General features: G+C 31.9%; 1 pseudogene; it reads left to right on the top strand.

The window, feature by feature from the left end:
• Positions 1–4,607: 4,607 nt before the first annotated feature.
• Positions 4,608–6,917, top strand: LOC140822884 (nudix hydrolase 18, mitochondrial-like; annotated as a pseudogene).
• The last annotated feature ends 5,759 nt before the right edge of the window (positions 6,918–12,676 follow it).

Here is a 12,676-nt window from a genome sequence, read left to right as displayed (position 1 = left end):
AAAATATATTATATTTTTTTAAAAAATTAGCTTTATTATATATTATTTCGATATTTGGGTATGTATCGAAATTTTAAATTTTTATACTGATATCATATCGAAAATTTTGGTATCGATATCATAATATACCAAATATTTCGATAAATTTGGTATTCTCTGTACAATACTGTATGTCACGCCCCGGGATGGGGGTTGGTTGACACCGGCGTTGCTCTCAAATTTACATTCGAAAACAGCAAACCTCAGAAGTACAGAATTCAGAAACCAGTCTTTTTATTCATAAATATTGACTATTTCAATGTCTGATACAAACTCAATGCCAAATGTTTTACAGCGGAAATGTAAAACCACATATAAAGTCTTAACAAATGCAGCTGAATAAACATAAACTAGAACTGTTAAACAACGGTCTTCTTCACCAGCCTCAGAATTGAACCTGCTCTTCTTCTTCTAACTTTTCTTCCTCTTTCTTATCTGAGATGGCTTTGATGGGTGAGTGATATGGTTGTCACCCAGTAAGCAGGGGCGAAAATAACTCTCAGTTTTTTAAATCGTTTTCAACAGAAACAGTAATACAAGAATATATAGAAAACTCTTATTTTCATAACAGAAATCAGAATTCAGAATTTACAGATTTCATAACAGAAATCAGAATTAATAAGCACTGAGCATGTTAGTGAATTTCATATATAAACTGATATCAGTCCCCTATATGTTCTCTCCTCTAAGGGGTGATGCCAGAATCAGAAATCAAAATTCAGAGATGTTCAGAATATATATTCTTATCATTTGTTCACTAGGGAGTTTCAGTGCTTCGAAAATCATATATCAGAAATCAAACATATAGAAATTGTACTTTAGAACATAAGTTATCAAACTGACTTCAAGATATTTATACATAAGTCCACTTACTGTAATTTGCTAGAGTTTTGGTTGAAGTCTACTGGAAATCTGGTTGCTCTCGTTACTGGATTTTACAGCTCGAACAAGGCACTCTCTTAGTTAGAAAATTTCAGTAATAATCTCAAGATTTGTGTAACACCAATTCAGGGACTTGAGGGTATTATTTATAGGCCAAAATCTGACTGTTAGACTCCCTATTAATGGTCATAATCTGCATTTAACAGCCTTGATTCCATTTTAAATGCTTCAGTTACAAGTCATGAGTTGTATCATTAACTGTCTGTTGGAATCTCGTTTTCTGCTGTGGGATTATATCTGCTGGAATTCTATCTGCTAGAATTATTAACTTCTGCTGGAGTTTTGCATAGCTGCTAAAATGCTAGAAATTCGGGTTCTCACACTATCAATATATCGAAAATTCGATAATCACTCTACAGAAGATTTGGTCTAAATTGACAAATGAATTATCACAATCATATTCATGTATCCTGTAACCACAAGGACAACATGTAAATTTGCATTTGGTAATGTCTCCAAGGGATGTGTGAGTTGGTAGAGTAGATGTATACTTACTGATAGATCTTGTGTTCGAGTCCTCTTGTCTTTGCTTTCTCATTATACAAACGTAACCGGTTACCCTCCATCTGCAGACACTACACTTTCGGTCGTGCAACCATTTAGGACATATAAACATTTAGAAGACTTTGCAGACTGACTCAAGCAGAGAAAATTTTTGCTAGATTCAATCTGAAAACCTTGGCTTCAAATGTCATGTGTACATACGATCTGTCACCTATGCAGACTCATACCTAAGGTTAGACACGTGAGGCGGCTGTCTCATTACCCATATCTTATGGGTCTCAAAAAATGTTTTTAAATATAACATTATGATATTTTATTCAAATAAAGATTTTAAAAAAATAATCTTTATTGTTCTATATTATACAACAATTTCTAATATGAAAGGGCTTCACTTTCTACTAAAAATTTATCTGATATTTTTAATGAAGGGAATTGTAATGCCCGAGATTCACATTTTATTAATCTGATATTATTGATTCTGAGGTGACATAATTATAAACGGTTTACTCCGAGACCCGATTGGATGAAACATACAAAAATTCGGAAAACTTGGGCAGAAAGTGTGGCGCCCGAGCGGTGGTTTTTCGCCGCCCGAGCGCCCATGGTATATAAGTTGAACTCTTGGACAGAAGGTTCGGCGCCCGAGCGGTAGAAATTTACCGCCCAAGCGCCAATGAATAATAAGATAGGCATCCGGGCAGAAAGTGCCGCGCCCGAGCGGTACATTCTTACCGCCCGAGCGCGAGACGTGTTGCACGCGGGGTGTGCCATTTGCTTTGTTGCATGTTACGGGTATATATATATATATATATATATATATATATATATATATATATATATATATATATATATATATATATATAGGAATTGCAATTATTCCTCAGAATTAGAGAAAGGGGTCGAAGCTTTGACACAGAAAATCCTTACGCCTTTTGTGAGAAATCCGCCCGTCCGATTTTGAATCCGATTTCGGTACTGAGTTCCTATCGACGTAGGCTACAACTGGACGCAAGTTTTTTTTACGTTTTGAGATGTTTTGAAATTATGGTATCGTCAGAATCTGATATGATTCCTATATGATGTTCTTGGTATGTTAGACATCGTATAACTGAAACTGGATTGAGAAACAGATACCATATGAAATTGTTATGATTTTCGGAATAGTTTTGGAATCAATTGATATCAGAATTGAATTGTTATCGAGTACGAGATGTTGGGATTGATATCTGACTGATATGGTAGCGCTGGATATATTGAGATTATGACATTATGTTATTGAAACAGAATTTGATTGAATTCTGTTTATATCCAGTATGGGTTTGAACGGGTATTGATAGTATACTCCTTGGTATTGTCATTGTCAGATTGAGTATTGACAGGCTTTGAGTTCGAGACTGCGACCGAGTCAGAGTATCAGAAAGAAAGGTATAAATTAATGTTGAGTTGGGATTGCACAACTCGAGTGAGGTTTGACTCGAGTCTCCCTAAATCACATACTTTCAATTATTGCATTGATATTTGCAATTGATGAGATTTATGATTGTAGTCTATTGATTTATAGCCACTTCATGTAATGACTGCTGATTCGCTAGTCATCGATTGATTTGCTTAGATACTGAATGCATGTATTGATTACTGAGTCGTTGAGTAATGGGCTGATTCGCTTAGTCACCGGCTGATTCGTCTGGTTATGGGCTGATTCGCTTAGTCACCGGCTGATTCGTCTGGTTATTGACTGATTCGTCTAAACTTAAGCTGATTCGCTTAATTACAAGCTGATTCGTCTGGTTAGTGGCTGATTCGCCTAATTCTTGACTGATTCGTCAATTTTGCGGTTGATTCGCCCAGACACTGATATATGAATTATATCGATGCCGTTTGGGGATTGATTCATTCCTATCGACTGAGATTCGATATAATTACCTATATCCAGACATCGGGATCCCTAGTTAGAGTTGAGTCGAGTCTGAGACGACGCGTCAGTGAAGTCGAGTCTGAGACGACGCGTCGGTTGAGTTGAGTCTGATACGACATGTTGATTTACATTGTTTATATCATTCATGATTATTGAATGCTTGATATTGATTTATGTTTCTGATTTGATACAGGTTAAGAATATTTCTTGTATATGCTTTTATATGATTGCATTTATACATTGTTTATACTGGGATATTTATATCTCACCGGAGTTATCCGGCTGTTGTCTTGTTTTGTATGTGTGCATGACAACAGGTGAGGCTGGATCAGGGTCAAGAAGAGGATGAGAGAAAATTAGATAGCGTGGAGATCCGGGCTTCGAAGCAACATAGGATTCAACACTGAGATGTAGTTGAACCTAGTTGAATTCTTGTAGATAACACAAGATTTGTACGTTCATGTTTAATATGTAATTTGAGTAAATTACATTACGTTTCCGCTTTGTATTTTAAAAGAAAAAAATTTAGACCCTGTCTTATAATTAATTAATTAGTCCCAATAATGATTAAGAACTTGATTAACGTCCGGGTCTCCACAGGAATGCTATAATCTGAAATGTACATATTTACATATCAATTTGTAAATGTTTTCTGAATTTCTAACTTATATAAATGACAAAAACTTGTGTGAGATAGTATCACATATCGTATTTTGTGAGATAGATATCTTATTTGGGTCATCCATGAAAAAATATTACTTTTTATGCTAAGAATATTACTTTTTATTGTGAATATCGATAGGGTTGATCCGTCTCACAAATAAAAATTCGTGAGACTATATCACAAAAGACTTATTCTATTATAAAATACTCACGTAATAATAAATGATATTTCCTCAAAATGGAGAGAGACACGTCACGGAAGGACAAAGAAAACACCAACTTTCTACCATGTACGAATCCGATAAGAATTATATTTGTCAGTTGTCACACACGTTTAGCCACTAAAATTGAGACTAGGCTAGACTATTATAAAAAACAAAAATAAAATAAAATAAACGCAAAATTTATACATACTCAATCTTTAATTCGATTTAATTGAATTCATAAAAAAATTATATTTTATTTTAAAAATATTATTTTATATTTTAGATATGAATCGAGGGAAAACAAAAAGGCGATATAAACGTTGAAAGATGCTTACCTTCCCCTATAAGAAAACGCGGGGAAACCCGATATCTTGTTGAGTTCTCCGTTGTCGTCCTTTAATTTAAAATTTAAACCACCTAAAATTTGTTTTCAAGATTTTAGTCCTGCATTTAGCCTCTGAAAAATCGGGGGTCTTTGTTATCTTGGAGAATTTGCGGTAGGATTTCGAATTTTTTTGTTTTCCTTCACGATTATTATGACGATACAAATCAAGAAATTGGTGTCTTTGCCTTCGCGTACGGGAAGGCATTTGCAGCGCTACAGTGAGGGATTTCGTCATGTTGTTGGGTGCGTGATTTGAGGCCCTTTGTCATTTTGGTTTCTCCCTTGTTTTTTTTGGATGAATTGATGTTTATAGTTTCCTGTTTTGTCTGCTATTCGGGTTTTGTTTACGTTTCCTTAAGAAACTTCCAAGTGGCTGTACAATAATCAGATATTTGTTGAATTTATGATATGGGATTGGTATTTTAGGGAGAATGGAAATGTTTAATGGGATTTTAAGGTTCTGAAGATGATAATTTTTTGCTGTATTTATGCTCAATATTTGAGACCACCTTCAAATTGTGCAGATGTATTCCATACAGAATAAGAAAAGCCAACGACTCACCCCAAATCCATGAGACATCCATTGATGATTTGGAGGTTCTTTTGATAAGCTCTCAAAAAAGTCCAAGAATGATGTTTCCTAAGGTATTTTTAATTTGTATGCACATCTTTTTTTCCCCGAGTGGGAGATTTTTTATGGGATATTTGGAGAAATAACTGTGTTCAAAATTATTTTTTAAAAATGACCTTAATCCAAGTGTATTTGATACACATGAGAACGTTTTGTTTTTCAAAAAAAAATATGTTTGACCCAATTTATTTTGTTAACTGTTTAATATCCTTGTTGCTCTGGTTTTGATATTGATTTTTCGTAATAATATCATCAGGGTGGTTGGGAACTCGACGAGGAAATCGAATTGGCGGCCTCACGGGAGACACTTGAAGAAGCCGGTGTGATTGGATCGCTCGAGGTTAGTATTTTGGTTCTGTTGGAGAAACTAGCTGATGTTTATGTTCTTGTGTTGTTCTGTCATTCCTAAATTTGTTGGTTGTCATTTTCTTGCAGGATAAATTAGGCGAATGGATTTTCAAAAGCAATAGCCAAGATACATTCAACATGGGATCAATGTTTCCTTTGTTTGTAACCGAGGAATTGGATATTTGGCCGGAAAAAGATGTCCGCCAACGAGTTTGGGTATGTTCAAAATGTGTCGTTAATTTCTCCATATTTCTTGCCATATGTGAAACTATTTTGTTGGGTACAATAATTGTCCTTGTTTGATAGAGCGATCGAACCATGGTGCTTGAGCTGCTGTGCGGTTTAAAAGATTTGAGTTGCACCATTACCACCAGCTATAGCTTTTGGTAAAACGGCAAGCACTCGGTCCTACAATTGGTATCAGAGTCAAGGTCGTGAGTTCTACTCTCATTGATTGCAAGGAGTGCAATTATTGGGTGCAATAATTGTCCTTACTTGATAGAGCGATCGAACCATGGTTCTTGAGCTGCTGTGCTGTTAGCTATAGCTTTTGTTAAAGCGGCAAGCACTCGGTACTACATATTTGATGCAATGCATCAGTTTGCATGATCATTTTCTATAAAATAGGAGCATGTTGAAGGGGAAATGGAACAATATACATGGGTTATATGGATACCATGAAAGCCAAAACTCTTACTAATAATTTATACTACAAACAATTTGTAAAATCCAATGTATATCATAATCATACATTCATCAAAATTCTGATATCAGAATATTTTTTTGCATACCTTGGTTAATGATTTCTAATGTGTGGGATTGAATTACTTTTTACAGATGATGGTGAATGAAGCTAGGGAAGTATGCGCACATTCGTGGATGAAAGATGCTCTGGAGGCGTTTGTTTGCCAGTTCACGCCCCGGCAGAGAGTCAAGGAAAATCCCTCTAGCATCTTGTAGATTAGAATGACGCCTAACCAACAAACTAAGATGGAGCATTGGAGCTCAAAGTGGGGATGAAGTTGTCGATTGTTGTTCGATTAGTTTAATTCAAAACAAAATTTTTCGAAGACTTCGTTAGGATATCCATTTTCGTAAACTTCGCTCGAGTGTGTGGAGTTCATAGGATAGAAGGAGTGAGATGAATGGCTAGATTGTAGAGAAGATAAGATGTACAAATTGCTCACCTTTCATTCTTTGATTCATTCATTATACAATCACGTTGTTCGAAACGAACTAATTCGAACTCCGAATAGCTCGCGAGCGGTTTGATTTATTTGCATCCCTACTTTAATCCTAATCTTCATTCATAATATTTTAGGATTGAAATAATTATATTTTATTATGATATGTTTATAAGAAAATATATAATTAGGAATTTTTTTTTCTCTTATGATTTGTACTGTAAACTTGTGAAAATATTTTTGTTCTTACATATTATTGCTATAAAAATAGAAAGTAATTTTGATGATTTATTACTTTTTAAAAGTTATTTTATTCACAAATTAAAAAATTATCACTTTTTTTTAAAAAATAAAATTATATAACATGTCCAACCTAAATTGGACCCATCGAATTTCATAGAGGATCGAACGGAACATATCTCATATCTGATCAGACCAACCTCAATCGTCATCTCTAATCATACTTCCAACAAGGGAAAGTATGTTTTAAAAAAAAATTTATGAAATAGTGAAAAAATCATACTTCCGACAAGGGGGCCTGTGAAATCCATGTGAAAGATGTTGACTTTTGATTAGTTTCAAGTCCGAATTGTGTTGCTGACAAATGGTCAACGATTTGAAAATTTGAAATATAAAATAAGTTAAAAGTCATATCCAAGGTCAAACTTGATATGCTTGTCATATGTGGAAGGAACCTCACTGTGCTTCTTCTGTTTATATTATTGTACACTCATTCATCCACTATAAATACCACATGTTTATTTTCTTGGACTCAATATATAAATTCTTTTTTCAAAACAGTAGGACAATATATCATACAATGACGATCTATTCGCGTTGGGATTTTAAACTCTGAAATGTTTTAATTTTTTAAATTGATCATTCCAAGCTTATTTCTTTTCTTCGACCCCATCCTTGTTATAATATTTTAAAGGTTGATCAAATAGCTTCAATGAAAATCATATCATTTTTTCATGTGTTGCGGTATATTATATTGAGGCTAACGAAAATATATGTGACACATTTACAACCATTGAATGAATATTTTGGATGGTGTTTTAATGCTAAGGCCGAATAAATCGTCGAGGTAGTGTTTGGTTTTTCTCACTTGCTTAAAATAAAGTGTATTCTCGATAAATACGAAAACTCAGGTGAGACTGTATCATAGATCAATTTTGTGAGACGGTAACACGACCTGATTCATGAAAATGTATTACATTTTATGTTAAAAATATTAGATTTCATTTTAAATATTGACCAGTTTGACTTATCTCACAAAAATATATTCGTGAGATCGTCTTAAAAAAGACTTATTCTTCGATAAATATATAGGAAAATATGTGTGGCTGAGACATTTGAAATATCGAGGTTATTGCTAGATGTATCATTTTTTTAAATAAAAGTACATGTGTTTCAATACAATTTTTTTTTTATTTCTGGGCAATTCATAGGGTTTTTTTATATATGAATTTATTTTATTGATAAAAATAGTATCTTATTTAAGCGATATACTAAATATTTTATATAATTCATGATTAAAATTAGTAGATATGTGTTTTTTGAACAATTATTTATTATTATATCATAATTGTTTATATAATTTGAGATAACACTCAAAAGGAGGATAACCGTATTTTGCAGTCGATTTATTTTCCATTGCATTCATATCTTAGTTGAGGGGAATTGTTATTAATAAAAAAATATTTAAAAATCATATATTATTTTGACTATCAATATTAAAAATAAAAATAAAAATCAAAGAGTCAAAATTCTGTTCATTATTAGATAAATGAAATTTGATTAAAATTTGTAATTATTTTTTAAACATGTTAAAAATATTTATATTAAAGTCATGATGATAATAATAATAATAATAATAATAATAATAATAATAATAATAATAATAATAATAATAATAATAATAATAATAATAATAATAATTTACGGATAGTAAATATACCAAAATTTTTAATGACATTCTCCAATAAAATTTGGAAAACATAATAGTATAATATAAAATTTTATATTTTATTTAATACTTTAGAGGATATGTAGGCAACATAAAATCTAAAATCATAACTGAAATTAAATAAAAGACATAAAAAAATCAAAAATTTAAAATATTTTATATTTTCAAGAGAAACTATATTCAAATTTGAATTTTTGGAAAAAAAAAATTTGAGGACTTTATATTTAATTACTTATTTATTTGCTAATATTTAATATATTATGCGAATACTTACATGATATAATTTTTTTTAGCAAATGTTTTTTGACAGGATTTTACTAAATTTAGTAGAAAACTATGTTTTTATATATGTGCTAGTATTTCAACTATGTGATGTACCAAGTATTATTTTATGTAATTAGTTATTAAAATTATTAAATATTAGGTTAAACGTGCATAAGCGATGGTAGAACTCAGATGAGTTATCTTTTGTGAAGTTCTCGTGTGTCAAGCTGCTGACACTGTGTCGTTTGTTCTGGTTGGTTATGTGAGCTGTAAAAGAGTGACACCATATCTTAATTGAGTAATTTTTTTTTTTTGCTGGGGTCAATAATGACGGTAGAAAAATAGTAAGACTGATATCTAAGAAATATGATATAACACCAACATATAGACGCGTACTCTCAGACTCATAGACCTAACATCTCGACTCATTAACACCCAAGTAGGTGCATTCTGTGTTTCCCCAAGTATAACGAAATAAAGTTGTGCATTGACTAACATGTATAGCTTTCGGCCTAATAGTAAGTGTTTGATCATAACAATATGTATCAGAGCGATGTAACGAGTTCAAGTCTCACGAGAAGCATATTAGTTTACTTCTTGGGAAGGGAACGCTGAGTTAAACATATATGAGTTATGTTGTGACCTGATAATAACCACACAAGCCAAGCCTTTAAACCACATTCAAGCCATGAATTCAAGGAGGAATTTGAAGAGCCATAACAACATGACATTCAAGCCATGAATTCAAAGAGGAATTTGAAGAGCCATAACATGTTAATGGTGTTTAAGGCCATCAAGAAGGCTATAAACATGGATGTAATGGCCTTGAATGAGAGTCTTTTCATCTCCCCTCCATGAGCCTATAAATAGTGAAAAATAAATGAAAATCACACCAAAACAACATCAAAAGTTCTCTCCAAAAATTGCAATTTTCGAGTACCAAATATTCTGCACAATTTCAGAAGGTTTTGCTCATATTTTTACACGACCAAATCCGATATCCACCGTTCAGGATACACCTACACGTGCTTTGAGCAACATATCCAAAATTCAAATCGATCCAACGGTTCAATTAGGCGTAAACATTTTTGCAAAGTGATTGGTCGGTGTCAAACTACAACTTGTTATTCCAAGATTTTGGTACAATCTTTCAAGTAAGTGGGTTTTTGCTATACTCTTATGTACACTTGCATTTCATAAGTGTACTACATGATATATATATATATATATATATATATATATATATATATATATATATATATATATATATATATCGACATGCGTGTTCTTTGTAAGTATGTCCACATTTGCTTAAAAATACGTTATGTATGTTTTTTGAAATTCGATCGGCATGATATATTCGTTCATATTTGTTATGAACATTCTTGAACAATTTGTTGTGGGAGATTTGTTATAATATTTGAAAGGATGTTTGAAATATTTGAAATGCACCGTAATGATTCGAATTAGAAATGAAAAAAAAAATTCTGATATTTGATATGTTTTGTTTAAGGCCCTGATGCGGTGTGATATAATAACCGTTCTTTTGGCCTCTCCTCTCATAGGAGTAACATATAGGGGACTGATCAGTAAACCATGAAAATGAGATGATTTTCAGTGCTACGTTTGTACTTTGTTTATATTCGACTCAACATGCTTACTATTGAAATTATGATTCCATTGAAATTATGATAATATATTTGTATAATTATCACCTTGATATTTGTTATGTCCAATCGGCCCCCATTTACTGAGTATTTCCCAAATACTCACCCTTACATTTTCTCACCCCAGATAAGAGCGAAAAACAAATCGAAGACAAAGAACAAGAATACTTTTGGGGATGGTGATCCGATTCAAGACCAGTCTTGTTATTCTATCTTTTAGTTAGATTATCGTATATTACACTTCCGCAATTTGTTTTAATCGCATTGTAAAGAAAATTATTGATTTATGTAATAGACTGGTTTTTGGCTATTTGATGTACTACGTGGCTTGTTGTTACACGATTTTAAATTGTTAAACAACGCCGATGGCATGTCTCGGTTTCGGGGCATGACAAGTTAGAGTTGTATAAGGGTAGGTGACATTCTGTGAAGTTCTCGTTTGTCAAATTGCTGACGTTACAACGCTTGATCTAGTTGGCTATGTGAATCTTAAAAGAGTGACATCTAGTTTTAATGAGTAATATTATATCTGCAAAGGATAGGGCCGAGGTAGGGAAAAAGTTAGAATGATTTCTAAGAGGTATTAAACAATACCAGCAGATACATACACACCCCCACAGACTTATGGACCTAACAGCCCGACCTATTAACACGCAAGTAGGTGCAATCTGCATTATCACAAGTATAAAAAAATAAAGTTGTGTCTTTATAACAATTGACCTAATAATAATGGCTTGATCCTAACATTAAATATGAACATTTGAATACTCAACTAAAATTATTAATATTATGTAATTAATATATTTTAATTTTAAATACTATTATAAAAAATTATTATATATATATTAATATCCCCATTTGAGTATTAATTTTTATACACACACCATTTGAGATAATACTCAAATGGGGGTATTAATTGTTTGTCGTAAAATTGATTTCATTATAATTGTGTTTTGATATAGTAGCTGAGTGTAACTGCTACAATAAGAAAATAGAAAAGTATATTTTAAAAATGATATTTATTTTTTCTATCAAAATTTTAAGAAATAAATACATATTTTTCAAAAATTAAAAATCTGCTCATTTGTAAGATGGATAAATTTTGATTAAAAAATTTAATCGTTTTTAGAACATGACAAAAAATATTCATATTGTTCTCATCCCTCATTCATCCACATGTTATCAGACATCTGATATTGTTCCATTTTTCTCTCAAATTTATTAATACTTAATTTGCATTTAATCATATTCCCAAGTTCGAATTAAACTAAAACCTCACCCACTCACGGGTGCAAACCAAATGGTTCTCAACCCTCATTCATCCATATGTTAGAATAAGTGTTTAGTAAGTCAACTTATAGTTTTGAGTTTTATTGATTTTTATGTAAAAAATAGTATTTATTTTAATAATATTTTACAGTTTTATACAATTGTGAAATTTTATTTATCTGTATACTCATGCAAGCTGCATAAATAAAGTTATTGAAAAACAATATGTACCATGAGATCTGTCTTATAATATAATACCATGAAACTTATCAGAAGCGTACCATATATTCTAAACAAATTCTTAGCCTATTCAGCCACTTACTTGTAAATGATCGATTGTACAGAATCTTACGTGAATACATGGAGAAAAGTGTTACATCGAGTGTTGGTGGAAACCACCTCGTGATATTCGGCCTAGAATCCAATACAGTTATTGCATTCTCATTTATTACAATTTGAATTGTACCACTTTACTGTTTTCCTCAGATGAAACATCATATTGAATCTCATAAAGCTTCAGAAGACTTAACCTCTATTATTTTTCTATTATTGTAACTGTCAAATATCGAAGTGCTGAAGTCTGAATTAGAGGAATTAGAAAAATGAAAAGTATTATAGAAATTTTTTGCCTATTATCTTATCTAATCTGGAATTCTATTCTAATTAAGTTATATGGATTGTCATGTTAAA

This window comes from Primulina eburnea, chromosome 2, assembly GCF_022965805.1.
Source record: "Primulina eburnea isolate SZY01 chromosome 2, ASM2296580v1, whole genome shotgun sequence".
NCBI classification, from domain to species: domain Eukaryota; kingdom Viridiplantae; phylum Streptophyta; class Magnoliopsida; order Lamiales; family Gesneriaceae; genus Primulina; species Primulina eburnea.
Note: the sequence above shows the minus strand (reverse complement) of the source record. Positions and strands in the feature narration are given on the sequence as shown.